General features: G+C 34.9%; 1 pseudogene; it reads left to right on the top strand.

The window, feature by feature from the left end:
- Nucleotides 1-20,582, top strand: part of LOC149579687 (filament-like plant protein 5) — a 53,691-nt pseudogene extending 33,109 nt beyond the window's left edge.
- The last annotated feature ends 994 nt before the right edge of the window (nucleotides 20,583-21,576 follow it).

Raw genomic sequence — 21,576 nt, 5'->3', positions numbered from 1 at the left:
AGTCAACATTAGCTAGATTGTTGCCTGATTTGTCTAGAGATCAAGTAGCAAATGTAGTAAAAAGGCATAACAATAGATTCACTCCCAAGCATAGAGCATTCAGCATTCTATAGAACAAAATTGAAGAGGTAGTTACAAAATCCACAAGATTGTGGAAAATAGTTTACAAAAAAATAGATGATGTGTATAATGAAGAATATAAGGCAGAGGCAAGTGCCAAGATAAAGGAAAAGAAGGCATCAGGCATCAAAGAAAAAGAGAAGGAACAAGTGGAGAAGAAGGTTGAAGAAGAAAAGAAAGAAAAGGCACATACTGAGGAGAAAGAGGAAGAGAAAGATACAGTTGAGCCACAAGATCAAAGTGTGCAAGACACATAGGTATCCCCTCCTAGTCCTCCTCATGCCACCATCACACTTGTAGAGATTATAAAAATCAAGGATGTTATAGACACTTCAAACCCAAACATCAATCCATTAACTGTAGAGGATTTAGAAATCCTTGACCAATCATCACTAGTAGCAAAATTAAGTTCAAATCCTATATTGGTCAGTGTTGATGAATTACAAAATCCAGAAGTTAAAACAAAGACAATCAAGGTGAAAACACAAGTGCCACCTTCGACCATACAAACTACTAGTATTCTATTTCTTCCACCACCACCTCCACCAAGTGTAGTCTCCTATACACTTCAAATGCCGAGTATAGCAGTAGGGGAAATAAAAGAAACATCTGAACAACCAGCAAGTTCAACCCCACCTTGTGATCAAAAAAAGAATACACAAGCTGAAGAAAAAGATGAGACAAAGAAGAAGGAGGAGTCTGTAATACAAACACTGGTTGCATTACCAAAATCTGGTACTCCAACACAGACTCTTTAGCAACCGAGCACTGATGGATTGCAATTACAAATCAGGACACCAGGCTCGAGCTCATCAAAGGCAGTCAAGAAACTTCACTATGGAGTTCCTAAACTTGATGAAGAAATAAAGATTCCATATTATGAATCCAGCACTCTCACTGAAGAGAAGATCAATGAAATTCAGAGTGCATTGGACAAAAGAAGGAGACAAGAAGCACTAAGAAGAGAACACAAACATAAGCTCACCTTGAATGAAATCAAAGACATATTCACAGAAGCTTTCTGCTTATTGTCTCCAGATGAGTCAAGACCAATTATAGAGCATCTATCTGATATAGTTGACCAGGTGACTAGTGAAGACAAGGAAAAAAATGCCAAATTGCTAGAATGGTCAGAAAGAAAGTTCCAAGGAAAGGTAAATAATAAAATATCCGGTGATATAGCACTATCACAAGTGGAACTAGCAAAGAAAATTGAAACAGTTAAAACTATACTAGGAAACATCTTTTCCCTGTACAACAAGTTGTGTGATTTTTCCACATTCACACAGAACACTAGCCAGAAGATACTGAGCTTGGAGAAAAATTTGAAGATTTCTAGCATGCAACTCCCCACAAATCCAACTCAGAGTGAGAAGCATTTTTCCCAATCGCTTCACACACAAAGAGAGTTAGTTGTCTTAGCAGCAGAGGAGGCAACCACAAAAGCTAAATTGATGCAAATTCAATCTTCAATTACTCCTCATTTGGAATTACTTCACAAGGAGCAGATAAATGTAGAGACAGTCCTCAAGAAAGACCCCAATCTTTCTACATCTGATGGACTTGTACACCTAGCAGCAGAGATTGCCATCCAGCATAAGTCATTGGATGTTGCACTAGCAAATTGGGATGCAGCTCTGAAGGTAATCCTTGAAGTAAATAGTACATTTTTGGCTACGTATGGCATTTCCCTCTAGAACCTTTGACATAAGTGTCAAAAAGGGGGAGAATAAGTATGGGGGAGTGATAAGAAAAGATTAAGTATGGGTGAGTTAAGTACAGGAATGAAATGATCAGTATGATAAAAGGGGGAGATAAAAAATTGAGATTTCAAATTTTTGACAAATTTTGATTAGTCAAAATCCAGAAATAGGACAGAAATCACTAAGTGTACATACAGGATCAACTAACAAGGAGTCATAAGGTATATTGTTATTTGCTCCTAAAACTTTTGTAGCAAATAAAAAGATACATGCAATAATGACAAAGATATCAAGATCTTAGTTAAGTGTTTTTTCCACTCATTTCAAAGGGGGATATTGTTGGTTTAAAGAATAATTTTGACAGCTGAGTGTCAATACACTTAACCATTTTTCACTATACATGCCGAGCAAAGAGTAGGTGCCGAGTAATAACAAGTGTCGAGTAACATGAGGTGCCGAGTAATAACAAGTGTCAAGTAATAACAAGTGCTGAGTAACATAAGGTGTCGAGTAATGACAAGTGCTAAGCAACATGAGGTGTCGAGTAGCATAAAGTGCCGAGTGATACAGTTTTGTTAAGGTGCCGAGCTATCCAGGAAACAACATGTGCCGAGTATCAGTAATGCTTCAGGAGCCGAGTAACTCAAGATATCAGCATAAGAGTTTGTGATTGCACAAACTATGATGTAAACGATTTTTGTAGCCAACATAAGATAAATCTCGAAAGATATAGAGATAAGAATGAATCTTTTACATTTTCTATGCAATCTGCATGCAGCCAATTGGAAAATTGGAAAGACATGCAACCAATCAGCAAAAGGCAAGTATTGAGCGAGAAATTAAGAATCAATGTGGATCGTAGATTCATATCAAACCCTAAGTCTTCGAAGTCTTTTTAAGAAAGAAGAAAGTTTCATTGAAAAGAGAGAGAGAGAGAGAGAGAGAGAGAGAGAGAGAGAGAGAGAGAGAGAGAGAGAGAGAGAGAGAGAGAGAGAGAGAGAGAAGTAGAACAGTGTTAAAGGAAAAACATAATAGAATTTAGTGAAACGAGACATAGAAAATATGAGCAGCAATTCAATAATCATTTGATCAGAACAAAGCAAAGAAGAAAACCAAAAATCAGATCCTAGAGGATCGAAATTAGAGAAAGAGCTAGAACAAGTACCTGCATTCAGCAAACAAGGATTGCAAACAATCAGGTTTATAATATCTAATACTCTCTTACCAGTGTATTAGAAAGGAAATCCTATGTAGATAGGTTGGCTTAACAGCTATTTGTAGATCCTTATCAAAATATGAATAAATCTTTTAATAGGGTGACACTTCATGTTGAGTGTTTGAAATCCTTTAACCAGGTCACTATTGACATAGTGTAAAGCCTTTAACAGGGCAGGCCTTTAACAGGGCAAACCATCAGAAGTGGTTGAACAATATTGCTACAGTAATTTTTGTGGGTATCATCCCCACCCCAGTTTTACCTTCTTATTCTTGGAAGGTTTCTGGGTTACCAAACCCCAGTGTTATGTGTTGTGTATGCATGTTTTAGTTTCATATTTTCTTGATGTATTTACATACATGCAATTTACTTTCAATTAAAAAGTTTTATTGGTTAAAGTACAATACTTCTGATTCACCCCCCCCCCGGCCTCTCATAAGTATTCTTTCCATATTTGAATATTCCAACACTATGTATTCATGGTCTAAGTTCTGATGTGTCCTTTTTTTTTCTATGCTCCATCTAATCTATGATTTAGGTGTGGTCACTGTCATGTATTGTCCATTGTCATATTTGTTGATACAATGAATCATGTCTTTGACCTCAACACAAGCTAATGAATAGAGAATATAAAACGTATATCACTATATCCTAATGGCTTTGCACATCCTCTTACTTCCATAGTTTGTTTCACCTATCGAGATTTCTAGGAGACACATCTAATCATATGCATTTTAAACTTATTCTCCATATCTTGAAGATCAACTTATAAGATTTTCAAAGGGCTATTTCTACGTTTAATCCCAAATCTTCCCAAATGATAGGTGGCTCTATTCTATCCTAGCCAAAAAAAAACAAATGCGATGTCTTGGAAAATCTCTATCTAGAATGCAAAAAGAAGATCATGACTAATCTTCAAGGGATAAAAAATTATCTGCATCCGTTAGATTCTCAAGCATTATGTGTGTTTCTATCCATCGCTTTATCTCTTCTCTCTCCCATATAAAATTGAAGCGAGATGATCTTATACAAGAGGAACCCCACTTGTAAATCTTAGAAGGTACTTCTATGGCATCATGTATAAACAATACAAGCTTCATTGTGTCTAACTATTGCACCCAACCTGCTCTGATACCATGTTGATGTTTCTCCGATCGCTGCAAATGTACTTGCATTGCATGTTGAGGTATATGTTTTCCATATGCAACATCCTCTTCTTATATTGAACATAGGTCATGAATAGACATGTCCCTTCATGGGACATGTCTTATTCAATAATCAAATAATTACTTTATATAAACTTAACCATTGTTATATATATATATATATAAATATATATGAATAAAAATATATTTCTCTCATGTAATAAGTTTACATCTCACATAAAATTATATCTCATATATAATTACGTGTACAGACATATAGTTATCCAACTGAAGCTACCAAACATTATCAAAATTCATTAATTAAAATAAACTAAATTTATATATATATAATTACTAATATTTAAATTAACTCATTAGTAAAATTTCTTTATTAAAAATAATAATAAAATAATTTTTTATAACTATTAACAAAAAAGGAAGGCGTTTATTTTTATAAGGCCTGTCGGCCTTTTAAAAATGACATCGTACTATCGCAAGGCCTACAACAGTAGTGGTACTCTATACCACTACTATTCCACTACCCCGACAGCATCTATGGCTGCCACCAATGTAAAGGAGGGGGGTTGTGGGATTTCCCCACCCCTTCCCATATTAAATTTTTTTTTTACAAATTCATTTTTTGATAAAGGGTATGTGCAGGATCATAGTCAACAAAACTATGGCCTTAAGTGGCAGTGAAAAATTAGCAAATTAGGGTTATGTCAACTTGACACATAATTTTAAAGTCGTTCTGGACTTTGTATCAAAAAGTTATAAGAAAATAATCTGTAGGAAATTCAATGTAGTTTCTAAACTACTAGGCCTTATTTGGAGAAAAAAAAATTGATTGGTCAAAAGTTTGGATTTTAATGCAGTATTACTAAAATTTTAGGGAGAAAATAAAAAGTAGTTGTATGTCTAACAACCTTAATCAAAATCAAATGATAATATTTTTTTTAATATAACTACAAATATAAAAAGTAGACTCATGCCCAGATGTGATGCATATTTTTGGGTATTTTTATTCCAAATAAATAATTAAATATGAATTTTCTACTAAAACTTTTTCAAAAAAAAAAACTCCTGTGTCTGACCACCTTAACTAATAGAAAACTTTACCAAATTTAATTTTTATTTTATTTTTCTTATGCTAGGTGAAGCATAGAATGTGATGCAACTTTTGGATTTAAAAAATGTTATATCATTTGAAAGTTGTACCTATTTTTCAATCAGTATGTCAATCAGCACTTTACAATCATCTTCATTAAAAATTAACTAATAAATACTTATCCAACTCAAAATCTGACAGCAATTATATCAATAGAATCTCAAGAGTGTTATAAAAAAAACTATTTTCATTTCATTCAATTTTGATGAAAATAACATTGTTAGATGGCTACCCGAAGTTTGAGTGTTAGTGAAACCCTTCTCAAACAATTTTTTTGGGTTGACCAAATAGGCTTGGTAAATATTGAGCCTAATTGGATACCTAAAATTAAATTAGGTATGCAATCAGGCTCGCAATTTTTCAATTAAAATTTTGGAGGGAATTTTGAAAGGAAAGATATTCCAATTGAAATTTTGGAGGGAGGGAAATTTGAGAGGAAATAAATTTGAGAGGGTAACTTTAGAGTGTTTTAGAGGGAAATTTATTTGGGGGAACTGTGGACATTGATATTATTATATATGATTATAATTATTATTATATTATAGAAATATGTATGATTATTATTATTAAATATAATATAGTTATAAATATAATAATAATTACTATAACTAAATATAATATAGTAATATATATGATATATATTATTATTATTAAATATATATAGTAATATTATATGACTATTATTATATATAATAATATATATGGCTATTATTATTATTAAATCTATAATCTAGTAACATATATGATTATTATTGTTATATAATCTAATAATATATTATTATTATATTAAAATATACAATATTATATTATTATTAAATATAATATTGTCAAAATGCATCAAAAGGACCTATGACCCCTTTCGACGCATTCCAAACAGGTCCCTAGGGGTCCTATGGCTCGTAGGGACATACATTGTCATGAAATGCATTGAGAGGGGTCATAAGTTAACCTATGATCCCTCTTAATGCATTAGAACCAACCAAATGCATCTCTAGGGGTCCTAGGACCCCTAGGAAGACCCCTAGGGACATAGGTTGTGATGAAATGCACAGAGAGGGGTCATAGGTCATCCTATGGACCCTTTCAACCCATATAAATGATTATAATATGCCTCTAGGGTTCCTAGGACCCCTAGAGACATATGTCATCATGAAATGTCTCAAAAGGGGTCATAAGTCATCCTATGACCCCTTTTGACCCATATAAATGATTATACTATGTCCCTAGGGGTCCTAGGACCCTTAGAGACATGTTGTAATAAAATGCGTCGAAAGGGATCATAGGTCATCGTATGGCTCATTTCAACCCATATAAATGATTATAATATGTCCTTAGGGGTCCTAGGATCCCTAGAGACATATGTCATCATGGAATGTGCCAAAAGGGCTCATAGGTCATCCTATGCACCTTTCAAATCATATAAATGATTATAATATGTCCCTAGGGGTCCTAGGACCCCTAATGACATATGTTGTAATAAAATGTGTCGAAAGGGGTTGTAGGTCATCATATGACCCCTTTCGACCCATATAAACAATTATAGTATGTCCCTAGGGTTCCTAAGAACCCTAGCGACATATGTCATTATGGAATGTGTTGAAAGGGGTCATAGGTCATCTTATAGCCCTTTTCGACCCAGATAAATAATTATAATATGTGTGATGAAATGTGTCGAAAGGGTTCATACATCATCCTATGACCCCTTTTGACCCATATAAACAATTATAATATGTCCCTAGTGGTCCTAGGACCCCTAGAGACATATGTTGTAATGAAATGTGTTGAAAGGGATCATAGGTCATCCTATGGCCCCTTTCGACCCATATAAATAATTATAATATGTCCTTAGGGGTCCTAGGATCCCTAGAGACATATGTCATCATGGAATGTGCCAAAAGGGCTCATAGGTCATCCTATGCACCTTTCAAACCATATAAATGATTATAATATGTCCCTAGGGGTCCTAGGACCCCTAATGACATATGTTGTAATAAAATGTGTCGAAAGGGGTCGTAGGTCATCATATGACCCCTTTCGACCCATATAAACAATTATAGTATGTCCCTAGGGTTCCTAGGAACCATAGCGACATATGTCATTATGGAATGTGTTGAAAGGGGTCATAGGTCATCTTATAGCCCTTTTCGACCCAGATAAATAATTATAATATGTGTGATGAAATGTGTCAAAAGGGGTCATACATCATCCTATGACACCTTTTGACCCATATAAAAAATTATAATATGTCCCTAGGGATCATAGGACCCCTAGAGACATATGTTGTAATAAAATGTGTCGAAAGGGGTGATAGGTCATCCTATGGCCCCTTTCAACCCATATAAAGGATTATAATATGTCCCTAGGGGTCCTAGGACCCCTAGAAACATATTTCATCATGGTATGTGTCAAAAGTGGTCATAGATCATCATATGGCCCCTTTTGACCCATATAAATGATTATAATATGTCCCTAGGGGTCCTAGGACCCCTAGAGACATATGTCATCATGGAATGTGTCGGAAGGGGTCATAGGTCATCCTATGGCCCCTTTTGACTCATATAAATGATTATAATATGTCTCTAGGGGTCGTAGGAACCCTAGAGACATATGTCATCATGGAATGTGTCGAAAGGGGTCATAGGTCATCCTATGGCCCCTTTTGACCCATATAAATGATTCTAATATGTCTCTAGGGGTCCTAGGACCCCTAGAGACATATGTTGTAATAAAATGTGTCGAAAGGGGTCATAGGTCATCCTATGGCCCCTTTCTACCCATATAAATGATTATAATATGTCACTAGGGGTCCTAGGACCCCTAGAGAACTACACATTGCAACCTCAAAATGAGACACAATCTCAATATTACAACTCCATTCAGATTGCTATTTTTTCACATAACATATAGACATGCCCCTAATAGTGTGAAATATAATCGAAAGATTATTAGAGATTATCATTTTTATAAGAGTGATGATAGATCTCACTCTCATGAGTTTGTGCAACATTGTTTTTAGAATTATTTTGATATCTTATGGGAGCATGCAATTGCTATGGATAGACATATGATTTGGTTAGATAACTGTATATGTCAATTCAAGAATGCTCACATGTTTTCTTCATTGTGTACAATGCATATAGAGAGGGGGATGCCTCATATTTGGAGTTTTTTTGAGTTCGACCATGGGAAAGGGGAACATTATGGAGTAGGGGTATGTGTGAAGAGAGCTCTAGTTAAGGAGCAGCTAAAGATTTCAGTAGCAGAGCTTCTTGATGCTCGAAGCATTGTTGATTGGTGTAGTTTAGCAATATCACATGGAGGGACTCTTGATTTAGTGGTACACAGGTTCTTTTGGTTGGTTGAGGAAGGGTCCATAGGTGATAGATTAGATTATGCTATAGTGAGAGACTCATCAAAAATGCATTCATTTCAAAGCTCTAATTATAGTACATGGACTATTTGGACACGACAACTAGCTTGCTTTTGTCCTTGTTGTTTTTAGTGTGATTAGGATTACAATGAGTTGAGTGAGTGGGTGGACACATGGGCTCCACATTATCTTACTCCATTGTCTATCATACCCTCTATCAAAAATGATGACATGGAAAGTTCACTTGAGCATAACCATCTATCAGATCTTCTTCAGCCAGGACATGTCTTTGCATTGGTTGCACCATAGGGGAATGATGAGAAATCAGATCATTGGTTAGCACGTTGTGTAAGAGGTAAACAAAAGCTTGCACAACCGATCACAGATGATGATGGATTCACATATCCTACTAGTTTAGTGGTTGTCATTGGAACATGGTTGTGGACATACATGCTTAGAAGGAATGGAATTCTTACATTCAAAGACTATCAAAAGCATAAAATAATTCTCATATATTTGCACCTTATTATTGCAAAAAATATAAAGTTGTTGAAGCATCAAGGAAGACCAAAAGTAAAAGAAGCTTTTACTAGTACTAATGCTCGTCATGAAGCCCTGTTGGAGACCATAAAACATAGAGAGGACCCTACTAGAACACTCGACTAGGTATATTTACTTCTTATGTTATTTTCTTCATAATGATTCTATGAATCAATGATTATCTTGTTTAATACAATAAGTTACTAATATTGTTTATGATATTGGAATGTAGGTACATCATGAAGAGTCAGGGAGGCAGGCTGTTGGGGAGAATTCCTAAGATCTATGATGTATTATGATGTAAAATGTGAAGTTTTTTTATAAATGGTTTTTGTAATAATGAAAAAGATAGGTTAAATTAATTACATATCATAATTTGTATTTTGGTAGGTTCTTTGTAAGGAATTATAAGAGGAAGATATTGAACAAGTTCTTGCGAATCATATTTGCATGTGATACAAGGCTATAAGGGAAATTTTAAGAGCTTTTATAGCTATATGAGTATTGGAGCAAGGAGACAATGAAAGATAATTGCTTATGGATATCTTATTACAAGTTTGGCTTTTTCTTATTTGACATGGAGCAAAAATTATGATTATTAAAACCATTTTTATCAAACTAATCAAATAAGACAAATCTAGAAAATACAAATGAACAATTAGAATACTTGATTCCTTAGAAAACAATTTGGGGAAGGTGTCAATAAGTTAGAATACTCATTTGCAATGAGGCATTGAAACAAGAAGTGATTTTATGATGTTAATATTGTGTAAGCCTTTTACTACAAGTCTTATCAATGCATTTCATTTCTTTTTATGGTGTGAGGTTTCCATTTTATATTTTACTCATTATTTTATTCTAATAATGTGATCTTGTATATTGTCAAAGTTAAACCCTTGTATTTTTTTTCTCTTTACCTATCTATGACAAGTTCTTGCATACATGTGTTCTTTAGGGTTTCATGAATTTATATTGCTCAAATTCTACAATGGCAAAAAACAAAGCAAGCCTACAAGTCACCCAAATTCCAAATTTACAACTCTAAGAAAAAAATTGCACTGGGACCCAAAGTCCCTAGGGAATAGGTCAACCTGGGTCATCCTATTTTGGAACAGTTGGACCTAGGTTAACCTATTCTAGACTTAGTCAACCTAGGTTAACATATCCCAAAATAGAAGACAATGAATTATGATAATAACATTGAAAAATTAATCCTTATTGGTTATTATGACTCTAGTAAAGCCTATTGGTTGTATGATCCTAAGGACGGTGAATTAACATCTCTAAAGATATGTCAAATTAAAATAAGTGTTTCACCTTTCAACCTTTTTCCATGTTGGTTTATTAGAAGAGAAAGATGGTAGTGACACATCATCATACTTACCCAAAAATGTTGAGCTAGAATTCAAAATTCCTATTGAATCTATGTACAAGAAAGGAAAGATATTAATGAGCCAAATTTAGGTTTAATGTACACTCCACAATTGACAAGTATTATCCAAAGGTAACACTTGTAGCAAGTTGGAAAACTAACCTACTCTAGCCTAACCAATAACAAGACAAATGCTAAATAAATTCATTCACTAGTTGGCTACAATAGTTGACTTTAATCTTAAAAGTGCCATGATTAACATGCTTAAAGGAAAATACCAAAATATGGATAAATGAATAATATTGAATTGTTTGATGCAACATCTATTAAGGAATGAAAATGGTGTGACTTAATTCACATTGTTGATTGAAAGTATCAACATTTGGGACTAAATCAACATGTTTCATTTGATCATCTCCATAATCATCTTCATGTTCAAGTGCTAGTTTGAATGGAAACTCCTCCCTTGACTTGAGCTGGGAAAAATGCCTGATTGAATAGCCTCTTGAAAGCACAATCTTTAAGCTTGATTTGCTGGTTTCTATAGTGTTTCTAATTTTTGTCAGTTCATCATGGTTACCATGCATTATTACAACCATTCCAACTCTTCCTTCATGGTCAAGGAGTCCCCTCCTTTTGTTAAGGTAGCTCAAAGTTCATAACAACTATCAACCTACTAAAGCTCTTGATAAATAGATCCATCTTGCATTCATGCCTAGAATCATTAGGAAAAATTCATATACTTTGAATTTTCAGTGGCAAGGTTATCACAAAAAACTTTTACAATACTATAAAAATAATCTTCTAAGCTTTGATTAGTTACCATCTCATTCATATTTTTTATTGTGATTATGTGGTTTGAATCACATCTTCCTCATTCTGCTCAACAAAGAAGGTAATTCTTAAAAGATGGGCATAACCTCTACTTCTTCCTCAACTTCTTCCCTTGCAGCCAATCCAATTTATTCACCATCATGTTCAACATTATAAGTAACTCAATAAATAAATTAGAACCAACAACATCCTCCTTTTCATCCTCATGTCTATGATCCCGAGCCTCTTCAAATGGTTCTACCAATTTAGAAGCAACAATATCATCTTTTCCTTCAACCATTGATCTTGTACCAATTCACATGGGACAACTTTGACAAGGTATAGCATTTTAAAATCAAGATAGTTGGTCCAAGAAGGCCTCCATGTCAGTTTGATAATTTGACCATATAGGGACTCATATAGGGGTTGTTCTATTTCTTTTGCAAGGCTATGACCCCTAAAACTTGGAATCTCAAAAATAGGAGGTATAGTTGGATATTGTAGAGGATCAACATGCCTAGAGCTTGGAAATTCATTTTTGAGGGCCTCCACTTTAATGGGTTGGTTCATTGACTAGGAACACAAGGTGGTTGGGTCTTTACCTCTTGACATTGAGAAAATTGCAATCTCATCTACTCTTCTTTTAAAGTTATCTCTCTTGCAAGATATTTGTCATACTTCCTTTGTTGCCAATCCATTTTTTGTTGATCTTGGTAAGCACACTCATCATTATGCATGTAATACTCTTGTTTTCTATTAATACTCCTCATCTCCTCTTGTGTTATCAACATGTAGGGGATGATCCTAAAATCATCATGTTAGTTGGAAATAAATTGGCTCTCATGGGGTTGCTAATACGTATTGGTAGGATGACATAAAGCTTGAGTAGGGATAGATGGATGATAAACATATGGAGCTTGTTGATGGAATTGGTAACGATTCTTTAAAATGGATTTATCTAATTTATAGGGTAACTTTGAAACCACTAATCTTTGCATCGAATCGTTAGTTCCATTAGCTTTGGGTGTGTGGGTGAACCCTAGTAACACCCCTTTTTTGGCCACAGAGGCCCTCCATCATCCATGGCCACCCCATACTATGTAGTCTCGAAGGTGCTCTAAGTCCATTTCGAGGTCGATCTTTTGAGGGTCATAACTCAGAGCTCGTGAGGGCTATCGATGAAACATCAAATTCTACAGGACGATGATGCCAAGGCCTAAAATAATCTATCTCATTTTTAAGAGATCACATTCCATTTGGATTCAACATAGCGATCTTTCTCAATGCCAAAACTCACTCAATGCCATTAGCTTCAGATGGATAGGTGAACCCTAATCACACCCTTGTTCCAGCCATGAAGATCCTCCATCATTCGCGGCCACCTCATACCAAGTAGTCTCCAAGGTGCTCTAAGTGCATTTCGAGGTCAATCTTCTGAGGGTCTTAACTCAAAGCTCATGAGGGCTATCAATGAAATGTTGAATTCTACAAGATGGTGATGTTGAGACCTAAAATAATCTATCTCATTTTTGAGAAGTCACATTTTATTTGGATTTGACACAGCGATCTCACTCAATGCCAAAACTCACAACGTGCCTCAGTTCATAGGTGTACCACAACATAAATTTGAAACCGCTAATCTTGGCATTGAATTTTTAGCGCCATTAGCTCTGGATGAGGGGGTGAACCATAGTGACACCCTTGTTCTGGCCACAAAGACCCTCCATCATCTACGACCACCTTGTACTGAGTAGTCTCCTAGGTGCTCTAAGTGCATTTTGAGGTCGATCTTTTGAGGGTCATAACTCAGAGCTCGTGAGGGCTATCGATGAAATGTCAAATTATAAAAGACAAATTTTTCCAAGGCCTAAAATAACCTATCTCATTTTTTATATATCACATTCCATTTGGATTTGGAACAGTGATCTTGCTTGATGCCAAAACTTGCAGTGTCTTAGTTCATAGGTGCACCATAGCATAACTTTGAAATCACTAATCTTAGCATCAAATCATCAATTCCATTAGCTTAGAATGGGTGGGTGAACCCTAGTGACACTCTTTTTCTAACCACAAAGGCCCTCCATCATCCATAGTCACCTCATACCGAGTAGTCTCCAAGGTGCTCTAAGTGCATTTCGAGGTCGATCTTCTCAGAGTCGTAACTCAGAGCTCATGAGGGCTATCAATGAAATGTTGAATTCTATAGGATGGTGATGCTAAGGCCTAAAATAATCTATATCATTTTTTAGAGATCACATTCTATTTGGATTTAGCACAATGATCTCACTTGATGCCAAAACTCATAGTGTGCCTCACTTCATAGGTGCACCATAGCATAACTTTGAAATTGCTAATCTTGGCATTGAATCGTTAGTGTCATTAGCTCTAGATGAGTAGGTGAACCTTAGTAACACTCTTTTTCTAGCCATAGAGACCCTCCATCATCTACGGCCACCCCATACTAAGTAGTCTACAAGGTGCTCTAAGTGCATTTTGAGGTCAATCTTTCGAGGGTCATAATTTGGAGCTCGTGAGGGCTATTGATGAAATATCAAATTATATAGGACAGTAATTTTGAGGCCTAAAATAACCTATCTCATTTTTGAGGGATCACATTCCATTTGGATTTGGCACATCGATCTCGCTTGATGCCAAAACTCGTAGTGTGCCTCAATTCATAGGTGCACCACAACGTAACTTTGAAACTGTTGATCTTGTCATTGAATCATCAGTGCCATTAACTCTAGATGGGTGGGTGAACCCTAGTGACACCCTTTTTCTAGCCACAAAGACCCTCCATCATCCACGGCCACCATACCGAGTAGTCTCCAAGGTGCTCTAAGTGCATTTCGAGGTTGATATTTTGAGGGTTGTAACTCGGAGCTCATGAGGGCTATCAATGAAATGTTGAATTATATAGGATGGTGATGCTGAGACCTAAAATAACCCATCTCATTTTTTAGAGATCACATTTTGTTTGGATTTGGCACAACAATCTCGCTCAATGCCAAAACTTGCAATGTGCCTCAGTTTATAGGTGCACCACAATGTAACTTTGAAGTTGCTAATCTTGAAATTGAATCGTCAACACCATTAGCTTTGAATTGGTGGGTGAACCCTAGTGACACTCTTTTTCTAGCCATGAAGAACCTCCATCGTCTGCAACCACCCCGTACTGAGTACTCTCCAAGGTTCTCTAAGTGCATTTCGAGGTTGATCATCTGAGAATCGTAACTCAGAGCTCATGAGGGCTATCGATGAAACATTGAATTCTACAAGATGGTGATGTCAAGGCCTAAAATAACCTATCTCATTTTCAAGAGATCACATTTTGTTTGTATTTGGCACAGTGATCTCGCTTGATGCCAAAAATCTCAGTGTGCCTCAGTTTATAGGTGCACCATAGCGTAACTTTGAAAATGTTGATCTTGGCATTAAATCATCAGTGCCATTAGCTCCAAATGGGTGGGTGAACCCTAGGGAAACTCTTGTTCTAGCTACGGAGGCCCTCCATCATTCACGGCCACCTCATACTGAGTAGTCTCCAAGGTGTTATAAGTGCATTTCAAGGTTGATCTTCTAAGGGTTGTAACTTAGAGCTCGTGAGGGCTACTGATGAAATGTTGAATTCTATAGGACAATGATGTTGAGGCCTAAAATAACCTATCTCATTTTCAAGAGATCACATTCCATTTGGATTTGGCACAATGATCTCACTCGATGCAGTGTGCCTCAATTCATGGGTGCACCACAGCATAACTTTGAAACCACTGATCTTGGCATAGAATCGTCAGTACCATTAGCTCTAGATGGGTGGGTGAAACCTAGTGACACCCTTGTTCTAGCCACAAAAGCCCTCCATCGTCCACGGCCACCCTGTACCGAGTAGTCTCCAAGGTGCTCTAAGTGTGTTTCAAGGTTGATCTTCTGAGGGTCGTAACTTGAAGCTTGTGAGGGCTATTGATAACCCCTTACCAGGTTTGGTGAAATTCTATAATTAAGAATTTAAAGTTATAACAAAAATTATTCAAAATTGTAAATGTTGCAAAATTGCAATTTTTCAACTTTTGCAACTTTTTCTTCCAAAGTAAAAATGAGTGTAAAGAGTCAGTTAGGGGTTTGAGCATGACCATACAATGTTGGAAACACCTATATAAGGCATGAAATTACAGCATGCATTAATGAAGCTAATTATCTTAAGTGGAGCAGTATGGGTTATGTGAACCTTGTGTAGGAGGTTAACAAATGTGTTTATGTCATGATAGCACTTCAAATTAAACATTGCATCCAAATTTGATAATAAAGGTTGTTAAAATTTTATTCATAAATTATTGCATTTGAATCAAATATAAAAAACATGATCAAAATCAGTGATATTCCATAAACATGAACAATATACATGATCCATGATAAATTGCACAATACTAGATACTAAATTAAAATATATATATCATTGTGCACATAAATGACAAAAAAAATATCAAAATACATGTATCCATAGAAAAATTACACAAATATATATCAAAGATCATGTATCCATAGACAAAGTACACAAATATAGATCAAAATACATAGATCCATATACAAAATGTGGCTAATCATGCCATCGAAATGTGTATAATATCAATGTTTCTGTAAACAATGTGGCATATTCCATCTCAAAATGTCTCATGATGTATCCTATGAAAACTATACTATCCTAGGGTACTAGTGGTTGATCAAAATGCAGCATCTTTGCTACACTAGGTGGATCAGATGCGTCCTACGTAAACAAAAAAAGGAAAACCCAAAGTTAGACTACTAAATTTATATGATTCTTTGTATCTAACATTGAATTACTCAAATTCATAATATAATTTTTTTTAATGAATATTTATACTACTAAACTTTCATAATAAATAACTCTCTCATCAACCTCCTGCACCAGTCAGGAGTCCTCTCGTATGCCCTCGACAATGCTTGTACCTTGCTAATTGTGGCCTGTGTATGTTCAAATATGTTTGTCAAATGAATCTACAACTTAAACTATTAACATTATAATTCATAGCATGCTAAATTTATAACATATTTAATCATGAATTCAAACTACAACTTAGTAGTGTAGGCTCCTCCTTAGGATATAGTGGTTGCATCATCAAATCTACAAAACTCTTTCATCGAACCTCGTGTGCACTAGGAGCTTCCTATGAGATACAAAATAGTAGTTGTTAATGTCACAAAATTCAACTTTGAATTTATTTATGAAGATAAGGAAAATAAAAAATAAATGATACTTATACATACAATGGGGCTCTCAGTGCAAATGGAAATGCCTAAGTGTATATGACATAGAATTTGTATGGGCTCATTGCTAGTAGCCACAACCTATATAAAATAAAGGATGTAATTAAATTTCATTACCATAAACATTTTACAAGAATGCATTGATATTTAATTAAATAGAAAGCACCTAATTACCTTTCCTTTTTTGATGGGTTCTAGCTCATCCCTCACACTTTGTCCACCAGGGATAGGTGATACCTGCAAGATAAAAGAAAGATTGTAAACCATATATGCTACAATATCAAACAAAAAAACAATGAGAACACAAAATAATGTACTGTAGATGTCTCAAGGCCATATGAAATGGCCGAGAGCATGGCATCATCAACCTGTCTTAACTCCTCCTTGTCATCAACTAAACATGAATAAAGATCACATACATGTATAAGTCAGTATGGCTTAAAAATTAAAATTAATCTATTATAAAAATTAAATTTAAATCTCATATGTCATAACAAAAAAATGTATACACGTATCGACACAGAAGGAGTTCATGCCTTTTTAGTCCTCTCCTCTCTTGCATCAGGGTTTCTAGCCTCTACATGTGCATCTAGTGTGTCCTCATCTAATACAAAATGATACTTAGGAAGATCACCTATGGGACCTAGGAAAATATTCTTGCATGTCACTAGTACATTTGGGCTCATTTTTTGACCTTTATTGGTTGAAAATTTTGACCCAATTTTTGACCAAACTTCGACCAAATTCAACCAACAAAGCTTGACTGTGGCATTTGAGAATTGCTTGGGGCAGACTTTAGTTGTGAAATCCTCTGAATTAGTACTAATGAATCTATACAGAGGAAATTCCCATATTTTCTCTGATTAATAAATACAGTGTAAACAAACTTTTACAAAATCAAATACTTTCTCTCCTAATGCAATAATGTTTGGATTTTCTCTTGGTAAACATGCTAAACAAAAAGTTGTGATAGAATCAAAATATTGAGCACTAATTTCAAAGTTTCTTCATCATGAACCCTCAAATATGATTTGATTTAAAAAAATATAGACACTCAATCAGGTAATTTCACAAGAGCTTAGGAGTTCAAGAGAGAAACAAGAACAGAAGCTTCATGAGGCTATGGTGAAAAAGACTAGAGAATGGGACAAATCAAAATGTGAGCTTGATTCTAGAATAGTAGAATTGGAGTAGCTACTAAATGAGGTAGAAGCAAGAAGTAATGCATCATCCACATCTCTTCACTAAAATTCAAAAGCATTATCTAATTTGCAAGAAGCCAGAAACTAAGTTGAGTCTGAGGCTAAAGTTCTTCAAACTAAACTTGATATGTTAGAAAGTAAGAATGTTGGCCTCAAATATAAACTTCATGCACTTACCAAAGAACTGGTTATAATAATTGATGAAAGGGATATTAGTAAGAAATCTACACATGCTGCTAGCAAGCAACAAATAGAAATAGTTAAGAAAGTTACCAAGTTAGACGCTGAGTGTCAGAGGCTAAGAGGTCTGCTTAAAAAATGATTACCAGGGCCTACTACACTAGCTCAAATGAAACTTGAAGTAGATACTGCTGGAAAGGAGTTTGGCGATATCAAATTGAGGAAGTCACTTAGTAAGGGTGTTGGTTCACCACATTCTTCAGTAGAGACATTAAATGATAGACATAAAGAACATTCTCACAAAGCAACTGAATACCATGCAAGAAAAGTGTCAGCAATAGAAGAAGAGAACCAGATGCTAAAAGATGCTCTCTCAAAGAAAAATGGTGAGCTTAAGGCTTCTAGAGTCATGTGTGCTAGAATAGCTACCAAACTCTCCACTATTAAACAATAGTTGGAATCTTTGAGGCGAAGGCAAGGAAAACCTACACTTGAGTTGCATTTGGAAGGATCAAGAAATGAAAGCACAAGCAATCCACCAAGCTTGTCTTCCATTTCTGAGGATAGGAATGATGGTGACCCTACTGCAAAGTCATGGGCTTTAGCACTGATTGCAAAGCTGGATCATATCAAAATAGAAAAGGTCATTGGAAAAGCTAAGAAGCTTAGTGATGTGTCCAAGGTAGATTTGATGGATGATTTCCTTGAGATGGAGAGATTGGCTTCCATGGATTCAACTAGATTGGATCAGGCAAAAGTAGGAAATTTAGATGAAATAACTAACAAGAATGTTTCAAGAAGTTTTGATATTTCATCTAATCAAGAAGATAGAGCTTTCTTATAAGAAGCTCTTGCACAAAAAGAATCAAAGCTTCAAACTGTCAATCAGGAATGCTCTAAGTTGTTTAAAAAAAATGAACCATTTACAAGAAAATCTAATTGTTCTACAAGCTAGAAACACTTGGAATGAATCTGCCCTAGTTAGTCTCAAAGAAAAGCATGATATGATCCTTGTTGTTGATGTTGAGGGTACAGACCTACACAAAATACTAGATGAGGTCAAATATGCCATGGCAATAGATGCTGAAAGTACTAGAGATTCTCAGACACATATCTTGTCTTCTGTGAAAGCTAACTTCACTTCTCATTCTAATATTGGGATTAGAATTAGTTCTATTGATGTAGAGTTTGCAACTGCTATTGTCAGCATCGTTAATTTCTTACAATCTATAGCCCAAGAGACTGAAAAGACTCAAAAATTTAAATCATCAAATACTGATAAACTAGTTTTTAGAATTCAGGAGTTTTCTCAGTTAGTGGATTACTTTTTGTAGTGCAAAGAAAACATTACAGAGTTAATTGTTGAACTAATATCTTTGTTATCTCAATTTAGGAAAATGTTTGCTCTTAGTTTCAGTGAAATCTTCCAAAATGAAGCCACAGATTTTGGCAACCAATTGCCCAACCTGATGCAGTCTAGTTTTCTTCGTAATTTGATTAGTATAGATAATTTCACAAGACAAGAAAGTTCTCAGGATCTTTTAGGAGAAGAAAAGGCTAATAGCCTATGTTTTCAACTAGATGGTGGCAATTTATACATAATTAGGAAGCTTAACAGCATTCAACTAGAAAAAACATCTTTGGAATTTGAGTTGAAGGCCCAGATAAGAAAAATTGGAGAGTTGGAAGAGGAGCTTATGTGCTTCAAGAGTGAGAATGAAAATCTAGAAATAGTCTTGGCTGCAACCAAAGAGGATCTTGGACAGACACAGTATCAGATTATTGAGTTAAAAGAGGAGCTCATACGTCTCAAGAGTGAGGATGTTAATCTAGAAGGATTCTTCACTGTAACAAAAGAGAAGCTTGATCACACCCAACATCAAGTTACAAAGTTGGAGGAAAAACTTACACATTTGAAGAGTGACAATGCTAATCTAAAAGGTAGTCCTAGCTGCAACTAAAGAGAAACTTGAACACACAAAAAGTCAACTTACTAAATCAGAACAAATGCTAGAAAACTTGCAAATGCAGCTTGAATCTGCTAAGGAATCAAAGCATTTATTAGAGAATGAACTAGTAGCCATGATTTCACATAAAGCAGATATTAAATCTCAATTCAAGGCAACAAAAATTGAGATGAAAGGGTTGTCTGAAAAAGTGGATGCTTTAGAGCTAGAGCTTCAGGAGGAGCGCATGCAATGCAAAGATGCCATTACCAAGTGCAAGGTTTTAGAGGAGCAGTTACAAAGGTTTGTGAAATGCTCCAATCTTGTTTCAAATATACCAGATTGATGTATATTTTAATTTCCTAAGATATGTTGAGTTCTATCTAATTTTTTTTATAACTTCTTTAGCATGCATGTATTCAGTTTTAGACCTAGGGTTTTTGAACTAATGTGAAGACTTTTAATTGGATACCAAGAAGGAACAATTTTTTGAGTATTCCTAAAGTTTTGTATCAAAGGAATAAATTACAAAGACACTGGTATTAACCAGCCTGATTGGAACCCCTCATATTTAATCTATGTTCTTTTATTATTTGCTAAATATACAAATCAAAAGTATGCATATATTACTAATTTGCGCTTCCTTTCTATTTATTCTCCATGCTAACTAATGTAAAGTTCATGGTTGAAGTACACTGACATTTTCTATTTTATCATCACAATGAGATTTAAACTATAAGATTTAGCATTAAGATCTACTTGGCATGAAGCCATGTTTTCCTATCATGTTTATGTAGAAGCAGATTCCATGATAATAAATGTCCAAGAATGTATCATGAATAAATGACATTACTTAAATACAGGTAAGTCTACCAGATCTTCACAATCCATGTTAAATGCTGATTTGTTTCTAGGATAAATTGTGTGACAATTTTTAGCATCAACATTTTGGATCATACTACATGATCTATCATCAGGATACCAAAGAGTAACGTTGATAGATCACGTAGGATGATCCAAAAGATTGATGCTAAAAACTGTCACAAAATCGATCCAAGAAACAAATTAACATTTGAGTATAGTTTTCTTGAAATGAGGCAGAACTATCCAAAAGGGACTATATACACTAAGAAAAATATGGTAGTTTTGTGATATGGATATCTAATACAAACAACTTTCTCTCATTTTAATATAGAGAGATGGATCTATAAGGGAAACCACATGCTTCAATTGAGCATGAAGGATTCCACAGACTTAAATTAACCTAAAGGATTTGGATGTTGGTGATTTCATTTAGTTCATGGTTATCTTGGAGATTAAAAATTAAAAATCATTTATAGACTAGTGAAGAAATGAGCACGAATATGCATACTAATTTGAATGGAGACCTTTTTGGCTCATGAAGAGGTTCCTGATCCTTCATCCTTTTTTTTTGCTTAAGAATTTTTTTTGTTAGAATAAATTAGATGTGCAAATGCATTTTTAATCATAGCTTTTTCCTATCACTTATTCTACCAA

This window comes from Cupressus sempervirens, chromosome 1 (assembly GCF_028749045.1).
Source record: "Cupressus sempervirens isolate cs-2001-9-10 chromosome 1, ASM2874904v1, whole genome shotgun sequence".
Taxonomy (NCBI): Eukaryota; Viridiplantae; Streptophyta; class Pinopsida; order Cupressales; family Cupressaceae; genus Cupressus; species Cupressus sempervirens.
Note: the sequence above shows the minus strand (reverse complement) of the source record. Positions and strands in the feature narration are given on the sequence as shown.